Source organism: Schistocerca gregaria, chromosome 1 (assembly GCF_023897955.1).
Source record: "Schistocerca gregaria isolate iqSchGreg1 chromosome 1, iqSchGreg1.2, whole genome shotgun sequence".
Classification (NCBI taxonomy): domain Eukaryota; kingdom Metazoa; phylum Arthropoda; class Insecta; order Orthoptera; family Acrididae; genus Schistocerca; species Schistocerca gregaria.
The window spans coordinates 1,101,078,914-1,101,094,034 of record NC_064920.1 but is presented as its reverse complement, the minus strand read 5'-3'; the positions used below and the strand labels follow the sequence as shown (position 1 = coordinate 1,101,094,034).

The following is a 15,121-nucleotide window of genomic DNA, read 5'->3' as shown; positions in this document are numbered from 1 at the left end:
TTACATTGCATACAAGTGTATTATTTAAAATCTCCGGCGCAGACTTGTTCCAGTTGAGTCCAATAAAAATTCCCTGGGAGATGCCGGAACGCCGTTCCGACCGAAATTAAAGTGGGGTGATCTACTACTACTCGTACAGGGTGTTTCAAAATTGACCGGTATATTTGAAACGGCAATAAAAACTAAAAGAGCAGCGATAGAAATACACCGTTTGTTGCAATATGCTTGGGACAACAGTACATTTTCAGGCGGACAAACTTTCGAAATTACAGTAGTCACAATTTTCAACAACAGATGGCGCTGCAAGTGATGTGAAAGATATAGAAGACAACGCAGTCTGTGAGTGCGACATTCTGTACGTCGTCTTTCTGCTGTAAGCGTGTGCTGTGGACAACATGGTTTATTCCTTAGAACAGAGGATTTTTCTGGTGTTGGAATTCCACTGCCTAGAACACAGTGTTGTTTGCAACAAGGCGAAGTTTTCAACGGAGGTTTAATGTAACCAAAGGACCGAAAAGCGATACAATAAAGGATCTGTTTGAAAAATTTCAACAGACTGGGAAAGGTAGGGCGACCGCGTACGGCAACCACAGAGGGCAACGCGCAGCTAGTGCAGCAGGTGATCCAACAGCGGCCTCGGGTTTCCGTTCGCCGTGTTGCAGCTGCGGTCCAAATGACGCCAACGTCCACTTATCGTCTCATGCGCCAGAGTTTACACCTCTATCCATACAAAATTCAAACGCGGCAACCCCTCAGCGCCGCTACCATTGCTGCACGAGAGACATTCGCTAACGATATAGAGCACAGGATTGATGACAGCGATATGCATGTGGGCAGCATTTGGTTTACTGACGAAGCTTATTTTTACCTGGACGGCTTCATCAATAAACAGAACTGGCGCATATGGGGAACCAAAAAGCCCCATGTTGCAGTCCCATCGTCCCTGCATCCTCAAAAAGTACTGGTCTGGGTCGCCATTTCTTCCAAAGGAATCACTGGCCCATTTTTCAGATCCGAAACGATTACTGCATCACGCTATCTGAACATTCTTCGTGAATTTGTGGCGGTACAAACTGCCTTAGACGACACTGTGAACACCTCGTGGTTTATGCAAGATGGTGCCCGGCCGACGTCTTTAATTTCCTGAATGAATATTTCGATGATCGTGTGATTGCTTTGGGCTATCCGAAACATACAGGAGGCGGCGTGGATTGGCCTCCCTATTCGCCAGACAGGAACCCCTGTGACTTCTTTCTGTGGGGACACTTGAAAGACCAGGTGTACCGACAGAATCCAGAAACAATTGAACAGCTGAAGCAGTACATCTCATCTGCATGTGAAGCCATTCCGCCAGACACGTTGTCAAAGGTTTCGGGTAATTTCATTCAGAGACTACGCCATATTATTGCTACGCATGGTGGATATGTGGAAAATATCGTACTATTCCCAGACCGCAGCGCCATCTGTTGTTGACAATTGTAACTACTGTAATTTCGAAAGTTTGTCTGCCTGAAAATGTACTGTTGTCCCAAGCACATTGCAACAAACGGTGTATTTCTATCGCTGCTCGTTTAGTTTGTATTGCCGTTTCAAATATACCGGTCATTTTTGCAACACCCTGTATATCCACTTCTATGCATGATAACATGCACAGAGATTAAACTGCTCGACAAGAATGAACTCCGTCCTCCCACGCGCGCAGCCATCGTCTGTTTGAAGCACGCATGTTTACCGTTACTACGTACTGCGTCACATTTAGCCACAGGCAACTAGCCAAGAGCGGCCAACAACTTATGCCAGAGCCAAAGGGACTGACAAATTACTGAAAAATTCAATCATTTGGAAATACATGCGAGAAAATAAACGCACACTTGGTAATTATCAGGCACCGTGCAACGCAGGAAAGTGCCCCTATTACGCATAATGAGAAAATCTATTTATCGAGTACTCACGGTTCACTAACGTCAGACAACAATCTATTGTTGGACGTATACCTTGATTTCATACTGTGAGGAGTAATTGGCTTCCAGTAAAATAATCAATGCTCTGTGAACAGGCAACTTCTTAACACAGAAACAGAAAAAAGAGAGTAAAAATTCGACAACGACATTAGAACGTAAAGTAAAATGAAGTTCTCAGTTTATTGGTGAGCATATTGGATACGAACTTCCACTGAAAAAAAAAAGAGGCGATATAGATGCTATTGAATATATCTATTTATTCAGCACATTCGTCCTGTGTGTTTGTTCCTTTTGGGGATCACAATTTCAGAAGTTGGTTGCCATACCACAGACCCTACTTCCAGTCATTAACATCATAAGAAATAATATTCGGTGGCTATTCTACACTGCAACATACTGTATTCTTAGTACAGTGTGCCGTATTATGTGCGACGTACATTCTCAAGCACTTTGCTAATTTACGGGTTTAAGGGGAGCGAGAGGGAACATCATCATCATCATCGTCCCCCAGAGTTGTAAATAACTACAGAATTCTCATACAATTCAGATCTTTAGAATACCTATAAAATTTAGTTCTTATAGTGTGACAAGTCAGGATGTTGTAATTTTGAGTACATTTTTGCTCAGACTGGAGAATATTTTGTAACTTCCTATTTCTTAGTTAAAGGGTTGAAACTTATTTTCATCATATTAAACACAGAAAAAGACAGTAATAACAATTACAATATATGATACTGGTTAAAGTTGTGAGAAGAATTCCTTTTATGTTCATTTTAAATTTAATTTCGAAGTTAAGATGTTTTGAAATAATGAAAACAAACGAAACGACTCATGACGCACCCCCCACTGTTTTCAATTGTGTGGAATTTGCAAACTGTATTTTGGGCATTGCTCGTCTAGAACTGCTAAGAAGGTATGGCGGACTAGGCTGCCGTGAAATTTCCTAAACGCGCTTCGAAGAAAAATATTCATTCTAAAAAACATTTTGTGGCTACGTCAGGAAGTTTCGCGACAGTTTGAAAGCCGCTATATAGTGAGAGTCATCCATCCAGATAATTCTGTTTACTCTGCAACTGATCACTAAGCTCGCTCGCTATGGACGCGTATGTGTCAGCTAGATTTATTCACTGGGAAACACACTAAAGGCAGAGGAGCTACGATTTTAAATTCCATTGTTAGAAAAAATGAGGGATGAACGACGAAGAACGGTCAAACTTTTCTTCATTGGCATGCAACTTTTTGACATTTTTATAATGGAATTGCTTGTTTAACATATGAAAGCTGCAACAATATTTTGGCCCGGGGAGGAAAGAATTGAATACATACCTTACAGCACACTGTATTCCTGGGAAGGTATGTGCTTTATAGAAACAAAGTTAGACGCCACTGAAATACCGCTTCTGCTGCAACTACGTGTTTACTGACCGCGTTGGTATTCCAGGTTCGCTGTCCAATTCCCGCGCAGGTAGCGTATACTGGGTTGTTATTGGCTGTTTGCTATCCAATGAACTTGGAATACGCAAGCACTATAACGCATCTCTTCAAATAATAAAAAATTAAAAAAGTCGTGTTACATAGTTTTCGTATAGGGATTAATTGTACTGTTTCGACGGTAACAAGTGAGCTAAAACTACTTATTTGAGTTACCAAGAAAAGTTGCGAGTAAATGCCGTTCGGTAAAAACAAACAAAATAAACAGTATATCCTTCCAGCAACGCACACTGCAGAAGGGAGACTACGCAAACATTTTCAGCTCTCTTTGTAGAAGTGCCCTTTTCAGCTATTATAGCAATTCGCACGCAAGGGAGGTTTCTGCTGCGTATGTTTCGAGACTGCTGATTGATTTACTACTCTGTTACAGTATGAGGGCGATAGCAGCGCCGCTGACAAACTCTAGTTCAGAGATTAGCAACTCGCTGATTCTGATGTGGGAATGAGCACTGGCGCAACGCCACCTAGGTGGCGTTGACTGGCGCCAGCTCAGGCTCTTGCTCGCGAGTAGAGGAGTAGGGAAGTGGGGGAAATACGCGCGCACCATATGGTCAAGACAGTGTAGCAGAAACGCCAACTACGAAACGGGACGATCAGATTTGACAGCGGTGCTCTCCAATAGCAGTAATCGCGAGCCGGCATTGTGTAAGCACCGAAAATTTGTTGTCATTTCAATCTGCAGGGCGAGGAATATTGTCCTTCTACACAAAAAATGCGCAAATTCTTTAGGGAATCAGAGGACTATCATACTCTCGGGAAGTTCAATTTACAAATATATTATACAGGGTGAAGAAAAAAATGCCGCTCGGGGCCATCGACATGCGATTCCTCATCCAAATTCAGGACGGTGTTCAAAGCGATCACCTTGCATTAGCAAACACTTCACCACTCGTTGGGTCATACGTACGTATGGTAGTAGCACTTAACGTGTTTTACATAGTAACACGCCTCTATCTACCATTGCCGAAGCGGCATGCACGAGAGCTTTTTAGGCCGTATGGATCACTATAAACATGTTCGTTTATGTGTCCTCAGAAATAAAGATCTAGTGCATTAAAACTCCCCCGGGTAACGTGGAGACCAGAACAAAATGGTTCAAATGACTCTGAGCACTATGGGACTTAATATCTGAGGTCATCAGTCCCCTAGACTTAGAACCACTTAAACCTAACTAACCTAAGGACAGCACACACATCCATGCCCGAAGCAGGATTCGAACCTGCGACCGTAGCAGCAGCGCGGTTGCGGACTGGAGCACCTAGAACTGCTCGGCCACAACGGCCGTCCCATCCGTACATATCACGTTATTTATAAAATGTTCGTTATCTTGCACTTGGTTCAAAAGACATTCACAAAATTTTACTCTTCGAATGCGGTATTTTGCCTTTTGGTATTACCATGCAATAATACAAATGCAATTCTTCATCTTGCAATACTTTCACAATCAATCTTTGAGCTATCTTGAATTGCCTTTCAATATCATGGGTTCTTCGCAGAAGTGACTGGTGAACGGTTTCACGAATCGCGTCCTCTGTGGAGTATGTCTAGTCCTTAGACGATTTCTGTCCGTTACTTCTGGACGAAGGTTGCCGGTTTCCCGAAGTTGTTGTTGCTCCAGGTGACGAAAACCATTCTTATCGGGATGATGCTTTTGAAAGTACCGTTAAGTATACGCACGAGCAACTGCAGCAGCTTGGTTATCGGATGCAATCAGCACCGATAAGTCGATATAGTTATCGTTTGTGCATTCCATCGGGAAGCCGCTCTATATACACTTGACAGGGTCTATGATACGAGAACGAAGTCTCAACGACAGCCCTGAAGCCCGCACTCGGGGAGACTGGAAAGCAACGCAACAAACGGCCATCAACATCGGCAACTGCTAGCCGACTAACTTGCAACTCAGAAATGAGAAACTGTAGTTGCCGTGTGCAAGAGTGAAGGAGAGGGAGTATTGATTGTCGCAACCGAATCTCTTTTGGTTAGAATGGGCTTTTCGAGTTCATATTCGAGCTCGAGAGGAAGATTCGATCCTTTATTATTATTACACAGGAATAAAAAAAAACAACGAAAATTCTGGATTCATCCAGAGATCCAAAGAAGTATAAACTGCAGGCCTTTTGTAGCCGCCAATGAGCTGTAACAGGCAGATTCGAAATTCGTATTTTTTTATAGAACGAACAAACAATGCTACAGTGATTTAGGGCAGCTGACTTCTTCCCGCCATAACATATCGTTACCTTTCTTTTGAAAACCAAATATCCTGAGATTAATATACATAGAATTGTGGTGATAGTTGTTTGTGCTCGTTAAATTATTTGTATGTTAACACCACTGTATTTACACGTATCGGAGATTTGTAGCTTTTCACTGTTCGTTTCCATTCGACAATGAAGTTTTATGGAATGACAGAAGCTGAGCCATACAAAAGAATATTATAGGTATGATTTACAGTTGTTTGTACATCGCTTCGTTGCTGTACCGATAATTTTATTTTAAGCTATAGATAAACTGCACACTACACATGTAATATGAAATTCTTTTCCCACTTCACTACCTCGGTTTCTCTGTCAAATCTCTCCTGCAGTAGCCTGGGAGCTTGCAATTGTATAAAATGGAAAGTTTTTCGACATCCCGGAGAAAGTTAATGTTCACAACCTGCTTGTTCATATTTAAATGAAACTAATACAGTACTGTGTGCGAGGACATTAGCGCAACTCAAATCGCTTGGCAATGCGGGAGCCGAGTCGCCGGCAACTGATTGGCAACGCGCTGTAAGTTAACTGGTATGTCACTCAGCAGTGGCGCCGTCTGACTAGCCATATTTTAACTACACAGGAAGCGGCGAGTTGCTTCTGAGTATTTCCGTGTGCGGAGAGCCTAACATTCTAATGCTGCAGACACAACATATGACGTTTCGGTCTACAGTTATGTTCTCTGGTTGATGTCACCGCCATCGGCTCACTTCTTCCGCCAGCCTTTATAGTTTTCTGCAAACTCAACCTCTGCTCGGTGCATAGAAGTGTTGTGAGGAATAAGAGTTGTGCTTTTGAACCACAATCAACGATTCACCAGGAACCGATGAGGTTGAGACATGAAGATGAGAATCTGCGTTTACATCATAATTGTAAACGTTTCTAAGCCCATCCAATAAAATTATAACACATTTCTGTACATATTGCAAGTGTTGTAAATAAATGTCGTATGTTTCCCAGTGATAGTGTTACCACACGTCCGTGATTATTCCGGATAGTGCCGGTTTTTAGTGCTGTCCGAGTAATGTCAGGGGTTGTAAAATGTTCAGGGTTTGAGAATCCTATGACCAGCGGGGATCTTCTTTCTTTCTTTTTTTTAAAAAAATTTAGCGCTATATGTTCGACATTGCGTTTTTAGACACGGTCGTGGCTCTCTTAGCAGGTCTTGGAGCAAGCGGTGATTCGTTGGGCTCCGCCACAAATTCTCAGTCATTCGGCAACACAAGGGCAATGTGTTCATTTTGTTTTCTCATGCGGAGTGGATGACTGGGTGTTGTGTGATGTCCTTAGGTTAGTTAGGTTTAAGTAGTTCTAAGTTCTAGGGGACTGATGACCATAGATGCTAAGTCCCATAGTGCTCAGAGCCATTTGAACCATGCGGAGTGACTTGTCTACGCGTTTTCCACCATTTTATATCTACTCGTTTTTGGTCTCATCGTTGAGCAATGGGCAAACGAATTGCGCGTTTCATGTTAACCTGCAACAGGAATACAAATTTTTGAGTTTGTGCTTTGACAGTAATAATGAACGTGGTTTATTGTACACTGTGAGACTGGAAAATAAATAAAGGGAAAGGTGATGCTTAAGACCACGTGAAAACAAAAGAGTGTTATTAATGGTACTCCTTCACCAAAGGTTAAAGAATTTTTTAAATCCAAAGACGGGACTAACAGGAATCTGAAGTGTGCTGTATTTGCCTGGGGCACCTGCTCCGGCTGAGAGCTTTTTTTTTCAGTTATCGGGAACATGTGGTCTGCAGAAAGGGACAGACTTCCAATATCTACTGTTAAACATCTTCTAAATGTCAAAATTAATTCGGAACTTCCTTGGTATGAATTTTATGATGTAATTAAAACAAACAATTGCTGAAAAAAGTAATGACTACTGAAAAGTGCAACTGAATAAATAATATTTAATGTTCCAGTACACAGTTAAGCCTGTTAAGTGAGTTCAAAAATATATCCTGGTTTGGACATTAAAACATGTGGTCACATGTTTCAGGTTGAAAAAAGTACGCCTATTCAGTGCATATCCGAAGCTCAGAATCAAAACAGAGGATAAGTATGCAACAAATAAATGATGACCAGCGGTTCGACAAAAAAGTAAAGAAAGTTAGAGTTTAGCGCCGCCCCGTCGACGACGACGTCTTTAGCGACGGAATACAAGCTTGGATTAGGGAACATATCTGCCGTGCCCGATCTCTGCATTTGCCTCTAGCGACTAACGGACAACTCTCAAATTCGGTCGAAGAGAACTTCACTCAGTTTTTTACTACAGAAGGTGAACAGTCCCTGAGCGAACACGCTGAGCTACAGTGCCAGCACAACTGTACCACCTTGCTCCGTGTGGTTCGACATGCAACGCCCTAGAACGTAGTCTCGGAAGTGTCAACCATCGCCGCCAGTGGATTACGTGAAAAAAAAAACAGCTTTTAAACTCAAGTGAAAACGTTTGAAAGTATCTACCACGTAAAAGCCAACGAGACTGAAGTTACTACAAAAGAACACCTGCAAACGTAAACAAAAAATCAGAGATAAAGTTTCAAAAATCAGGAGGTACGAATGATCAAGAACTGCGGCACATTTTCAGTATAGTCCGAGACAAATGATTTGTCTGTCTATGACGTCACAAAGCGATATAACCACTATAAGCACAGAAATGAAAACAGCAGAACCACCCAAAACGTTGATTCTATACCCGGTACATGTAGCGTATCTCAGGTAATCGGTACTAAGTCGAGAGTTTGAACGAATGTCTCAGGTTTGGCGATAATGGCTAAAAATTGGGAAAAATAACTGAATAATCGAGTGTCTCCCGCCTAAATCGGGAGAATTTACACGTACGTCTATGCATTTGCAGGCCTTCTGAATACAGAAGTCACATAATGGCACTATCCCACCATACAGCATGGTTGATTTAAGGTCGCTCCATGACAGTTGTACAGAGTGTATGCAACGTCCGGAAACACTTTCAATTATTTATTGCACAAGAACTAAACACCGGACAGATGTCATACATATTGCCATTTGAAGTGAAACTCTGAAAGAAACCTCGCTCCTCACCTGGACTCGCCATGTTTGCGACTAGCGCTGACTATCGGCAAATTACCTAACTACGCCGTGGCGGTATACATCAAAAACAACTTTCAGGGTTTCTCTTCAAAATGAGATATGTATGATATCTGTACAGTGTTTGGTTCTTGTGCAATAAATAATCGAAAGTGTTCCCGGACTTTATGTGCACCGTGTATTTAGAATCTGGGGTCCAGTTTAGTATTTTTTTTTTTAAATATAACTCCCTTTATATCCATATAATGTATGAACGTAACGTCTAGTAACATTTAATTTCAGCAGTAGATGTTCTCCATTTTGACTTTTGAATCATTATCTGAGCAACATAAGAAATATTATTCAAAATTTGACGTTCATTAGCTTCGTTCACAAAGCAAGGAATTTAAATAAGTAAATAGTTAAATGTCATCCCACATTTGTTCCTCTCTCGAATGAGAAATTTTTTATACAGTGACATAAGAAAGTTCTCCAGGTCGTTTCAAGTTGGTCCTCTTGATGAGATTCAAGGTTGTTTTCGGGCAGTTACTCTTTATAAGTACAGAAAGAATACGAGAAACCGCCTTATCATGGGACAGAGATGGATTTTAACACTCATATATCCACGTGAAGATCTATTTATTAGTAACCTTGATAAGACAAAACATAAACAAGAAGATATTTATACAGAAAACGGCCGTATTGCAAATATTAAGCACTGTATTTATGACGCATAGGATACTCACGTAGATGCTGTTGGAGACGACAATTTTAGGGCACGTTAATTGTAACCGAACCAGTTTTAGGGCACGTCAATTGTAGCTGAACTAGCACTGTCACAAGTCATATACTTTATTCAGCCTAACATTTATGAATAATACATATCTCCGTCATAAAACAAAATTTTACACCACTACTTACTTAAGACAGTGTATATACGGGCTCTGACCAGGACGTTCTTACTTTTGTTTTGCGCTAAGTGGAAAGAATCGATTAGCCGCTGGGATTAGCCGCTGTTCCAGGTTTTTATCAGCGCTCAAATTACCAGAAAGCGGAACTGACTGTTCTCCGTCGCAGCAGGTACTGTCTTTTACAGATTTCTCGATACTGATAATAATTTAAAATCTAACACTACGACATTCTGCGGGGAACAATAATCACACTAGGTTAAACATTAAAGCTTGGATGAAAACTTTTGCAGAAATATGTTGAAACCTATGGTAGTGGATGACCAACAAATTAATGGAAAAGACGTGCTGCCTTTTATAGATTTCTCGATACTTATAATAAATTAAAACCTAACACTATGATATGCTACGGGAAACAATAACCACACTAGGTTAAACATTAATCACCCGTGAATTTTTTTGCAGAAATGTGTTGAAACATCTAGTAGTGGATGAACAATTAGTGTAAAAGCCGTGAAGGAACGTAAAAATAACACTAAGTGAGCTGCATCAACACTAAGTTCCAAAGACAAGTCGCCAAACTTGGCAGCTATTTTGTTTCGCTTAAGCCGCGTAAGTCGTTAGACGCGATGATACATCAATGGTTTTTAGGTGCGCTTTCTTAACAATGATTAGTGAACCATTTCTGTCGACAATGTTGTGATACAATTTCAAATAAAGTTCGGCAGACCAGAGTGGAACACAACATGCAAATAAAATTCTTGTGCCTATTTGTTATACGTGAAATATGATGAACTAAAGTATCATACGCCAAAACATTTCAAAATATGCACTATTTTATGTGAAGACATTACATGTAGTGCTTAAAATGCTTAACAGCCACGCATACATAATCCAGAAAAGTACTGTTTTCAATTCAGTTAATTTCCGCCCAATGTACTGGGCTGTACAGCTGCGGGCCCCGTAACACGTGCTACGTGAATTAGACGCCTCCGCTATACAGGACGATCATAATTATGATGATATTTCAGGAACACATTGTTAACTGCTTTATGTCATAAATTTCGTTTCCAGACGTCATTAATATTTTAACGTGAAAGTGCATTATAAGTTGTCGAAGAACTTAGGGTTACTAGCTTACACAATGAAAGGGATTTGCAGTGGAAAGTGTAGAAAGCCTGGATGCATATTATGGAAGTATATCCTCATCTGTCATTGTATGTACACAGGACAGTCATACAACACAGATTATTGCGTAATACAGACCTTCGAATATAACAGCAACAGCACCAATGCTCTTCGCCGCGAAGCTATGCACACACTGAAGAACGCTTCCAGAGATTCATTTATTTAGCCTTGGCGTGCCCCTCCATACGCCACAACGCAGCAACCATATTCAGAGCAATTTTTCACCGGAAATTGCGCAGTTGATTTCAGAATGTCTAGAAGATGTATAAAATGTGTATGAAACTGCGTTATGTATTGATGTCCGTAACCAAAAGATAATCTGATGCGAGATTCTCAAAAATGACACATTAATGTACTTAAGCAACTGAAATTAGACGTCATACCTGCTACTAAAAGCGAAAGAAGTGAATATGAAGAACAACATAATGTGTTCATTAAATTTAATGTGCACGAAATTTAATGGACTATTCATTACGTCGTGAGAAGTTGAAAATGCTCATCAACATAATGTGTATTTTTTAAATATTTATTATAAACTGGTGATTTCAAATTTCGTGTCTCGTTTTTTCTGTGTAATATAATTTGTATTTGCACACGTCTGCCAATAGTGGAATCTAACATTGGAAGGAAAATACAGATGCTGAAATCCGCCTTTTAATCTGCAGTGCACAGCACGATCGTGAACGTTTGTACTAATTCACTCATTTGTCGAGGCGTAAGTCTGATTAACGCGTGTTCTTACAATTTCTCGATGCAAGACGCCAAGGACGCAGCCAGAATTTTGTCAAAAAAAGGGGGAGGGGAAGGGAATCCGATTGTCAAAGAGCGCCTTAAAAAGGCTCGTGTTTTTCATTTTATGCTGAAAGCATATTTATTTATTTACTAATTTTATGAACATAGATTGCTTTCAGAAGCCTTCATACAAAAAGAATCTTCTTGTTGTTGTTGTGGTCTTCTGTCCTGAGACTGGTTTGATGCAGCTCTCCATGCTACCCTATCCTGTGCAAGCTTCTTCATCTCCCATTACTTACTGCAACCTACATCCTTCCAAATCCGCTTAGTGTATTCATCTCTTGGTCTCTCTCTACGATTTTTACCCTCCACGCTGCCCTCCAATGCTAAATTTGTGGTCCCCTGATGCCTCAGAACATGTCCTATACTAACTGGTCTCTTCTTTTTGTCAAGTTGTGCCACAAACTTCTCTTCCCACCAATTCTATTCAATACTTCTTCATTAGTTATGTGATCCACCCATTTAATCTTCAGCATTCTTCTATAGCACCATATCTCGAAAGCTTCTATTCTCTTCTTGTCCAAACTAGTTATCGTCCATGTTTCACTTCCATACATGGCTACACTCCATACAAATACTTTCAGAAACGACTTTCTGACTCAAAAATCTACACTCGATGTTAACAAATTTCTCTTGTTCAGAAACGCTTTCCCTGCCATTGCCAGTCTACATTTTATATCCTCTCTACTTTGCTCCCCAAATAGCAAAACTCCTTTACTACTTTAAGTGTCTCATTCCCTAATCTAATTCCTTCAGCATCACCCGACATTACAATGTCATCGGCGAACCTGAGTTTTTTTTGTTCTCCGTGAATATTAATACCTACTCCGAATTTTTCTTTGGTTTCCCTTACTGGTTGCTCAATATACAGATTGAATAACATTGGGGAGAGGCTACAACCCTGTCTCACTCCCTTCCCAACCACTGCTTCCCTTTCATGCCCCTCGACTCTTATAACTGCCATCTAATTTCTGTACAAATTGTAAATAGCCTTTCGTTCCCTATGTTTTACCCCTGCCACCTTTAGAATATGGTCTATAAAATAGCTTTTCTTAAAGACTTATATATTACGGACAGTGTACACTGAGGTGACAAAAATCATGGAATATCTTCTAATATCATGTCGGACTTCCTTTTGCTCGGTGTAGTGCAGCAACTCGGCGTCTTATGGACTCAACAAGTCGTCGGAAGTCCTCTGCAGAAATATTTTGCCTGGCTGTCTCTATTGCCGTCCATAATTGAGAAAGTGTTGCCGGTGAAGGATGTTGTGAACGAACAGCCCTCTCGATAATGTCCCATAAATGTTAGATAGAATTTATGTCGGGCGGTCTGATTGGCCAAATCATTCACTCGAATTGTCCAGAATTTTGTTCAAACAAGTTGTGACCAATTGTGGCCCAGTGGCACGGTGTCGTTGTTAGGGAACATGACGCCTATGAATGACTACAAAAGGCCTCCAAATAGCCGAACATAACCATTTCCAGTAAATGGTCGGTTCAGTTGGACCAGAGAACCCAGTCGATTCCATGTAAATACATCCCCCCCACAATTATGGAGTCACCACCGGCTGACATGGCAACCTAGGACCACGGCTTCGCGGGGTCTGTGCCATACTCCAACCCTACCATCAGCCCTTACCAGCTGAAATCGGTGCTCATTTTACCAGGCCAGAGTTTTCCAGTCGTCTTGGATCCAACAGAAGCTCAGGAGAGGCGCTGCAGGCGATGGCATGCTGTTAGCCTGGCCTAATGGATACGTTAGTAGCACGCCCCACATTCATTTCTCTTGTTATTTCACAGAGTGTTGCTTGTCCGTTAACACTGATAACTCTACGTAAACGCCGTTGTTCTCGGTCGTTAGGTGAAGGCCGTCGGTCACTGTGTTGTCCCTGGTGAGAGGTAATGCCTCAAATTTGGTATTCTTGGCATACTCTTGGTACCGTGTATCTCGGAATATTGAATTCCCTAACGATTTCCGAAATAGAACGTCCCATGCAACTAGCTACAACTACCAGATCGTTCCACGTTCAAAGTCTGTTAATTCCCGTCGTTCGGCCATAATCACGTCGGAGACCTTTTCACATGAATCTCCTGAGAACAAATGACAGCTCTGCCAGCGCACGCCCTTTTATACCTTGTGTTGTGATGCTACCGTCATACGTACTGGGTGATCAAAAAGTCAGTATAAATTTGAAAACTGAATAAATCACGGAATAATGTAGATAGAGAGGTACAAATTGACAGACATGCTTGGAATGACATGGGGTTTTATTAGAACAAAAAAAAATACAAAAGTTCAAAAACTGTCCGACAGATGGCGCTTCATCTGATCAGATAGCAATAATTAGCATAACAAAGTAAGACAAAGCAACGATGATGTTCTTTACAATAAATGCTCAATATGTCCACTGTCGTTCCTCAACAATAGCTGTAGTCGAGGAATAATGTTGTGAACAGCACTGTAAAGCATGTCCGGAGTTACGGGGAGGCATTGGCTTCGGATATTGTCTTTCAGCATCCCTAGAGATGTCGGTCGATCACGATACACTTGCGACTTCAGGTAAACCCAAAGTCAATAGTCGCACAGACTGAGGTCTGGAGACCTGGGAGGCCAAGCATGACGAAAGTGGCGGCTGAGCACACGATCATCACCAAACGACGCGCGCAAGAGATTTTTCACGCGTCTAGCAATATGGGGTGGAGCGCCATCCTGCATAAGCATCGTACGTTCCAATAGGTGTTTATCAGCCAGGCTGGGGATGATGCGATTCTGTAACATATCGGCGTACCTCTCACCCGTCACGGCAGCAGTTACAAAACCAGAATAACGCATTTCCTCGAAGAAAAAAGGCCCGATAACGGTAGATATGGTAAATCCAACCCATACCGTGACTTTATCGTCGTGCAATGGAATTTCCACGACAGTTCTAGGATTTTCGGTAGCCCAAATTCTGCAGTTGTGGGTGTTGACAGACCCTCGGAGCGTGAAATGAGCTTCGTCGGTCCACAACACGTTACTCAGCCAATCGTCATCTTCCACCATCTTTTGAAACGCCCTCCGCTTCACTAAATCGCCAGGTAACAGTTCATGATGCCGATGGATTTTGTACGGAAAGCATCGGAGGGTACGCCTAAGTGCCAACCAAACAGTAGTGTATGGAATGCCGGTGCGACGTGCGACTCCACGAGCGCTGACTTCCCCGTGCATAGACGAACTCGCTACAGTCTCCATTTCTTTCTGAACTGTCTGAGGAGCTTTACGCCTTGTGCTCGGTCGGCCACTACGGGGTCTATCGTCTAAACAACCTGTGGCTTCGAACTTCTCGCCACAGCTGCATTTGTCAGCGGACCTTTACCCCGTTCGAATCCCCTTCCTATGGCGAAAGGATCGTAACGCTGAACTAGCACATTCCCCATTCTGATAATACAGCTTCACTAAAAGCGTCTTTTCAGGTAACGTCAACAAGCTGCGACTGCTGG

At 41.8% G+C, this 15,121-nt stretch overlaps 1 protein-coding gene across 5 annotated transcripts in view; it reads right to left on the bottom strand.

The window, feature by feature from the left end:
- The window catches only part of LOC126282422 (glutathione S-transferase-like), a 76,740-nt gene extending 65,754 nt beyond the window's left edge, over positions 1-10,986 (bottom strand). The window contains exon 1 of one of the 5 annotated variants that reach the window (XM_049982090.1): positions 10,929-10,986. The gene's annotated coding sequence lies outside the window, so the exon portion shown is untranslated. Of the gene's footprint in view, positions 1-3,287; positions 3,933-10,928 lie in introns of those variants that run through there. The other 4 variants (XM_049982097.1, XM_049982109.1, XM_049982083.1 and 1 more) reach the window with 4 other exon arrangements.
- Between the last annotated feature and the right edge of the window lie 4,135 nt (positions 10,987-15,121).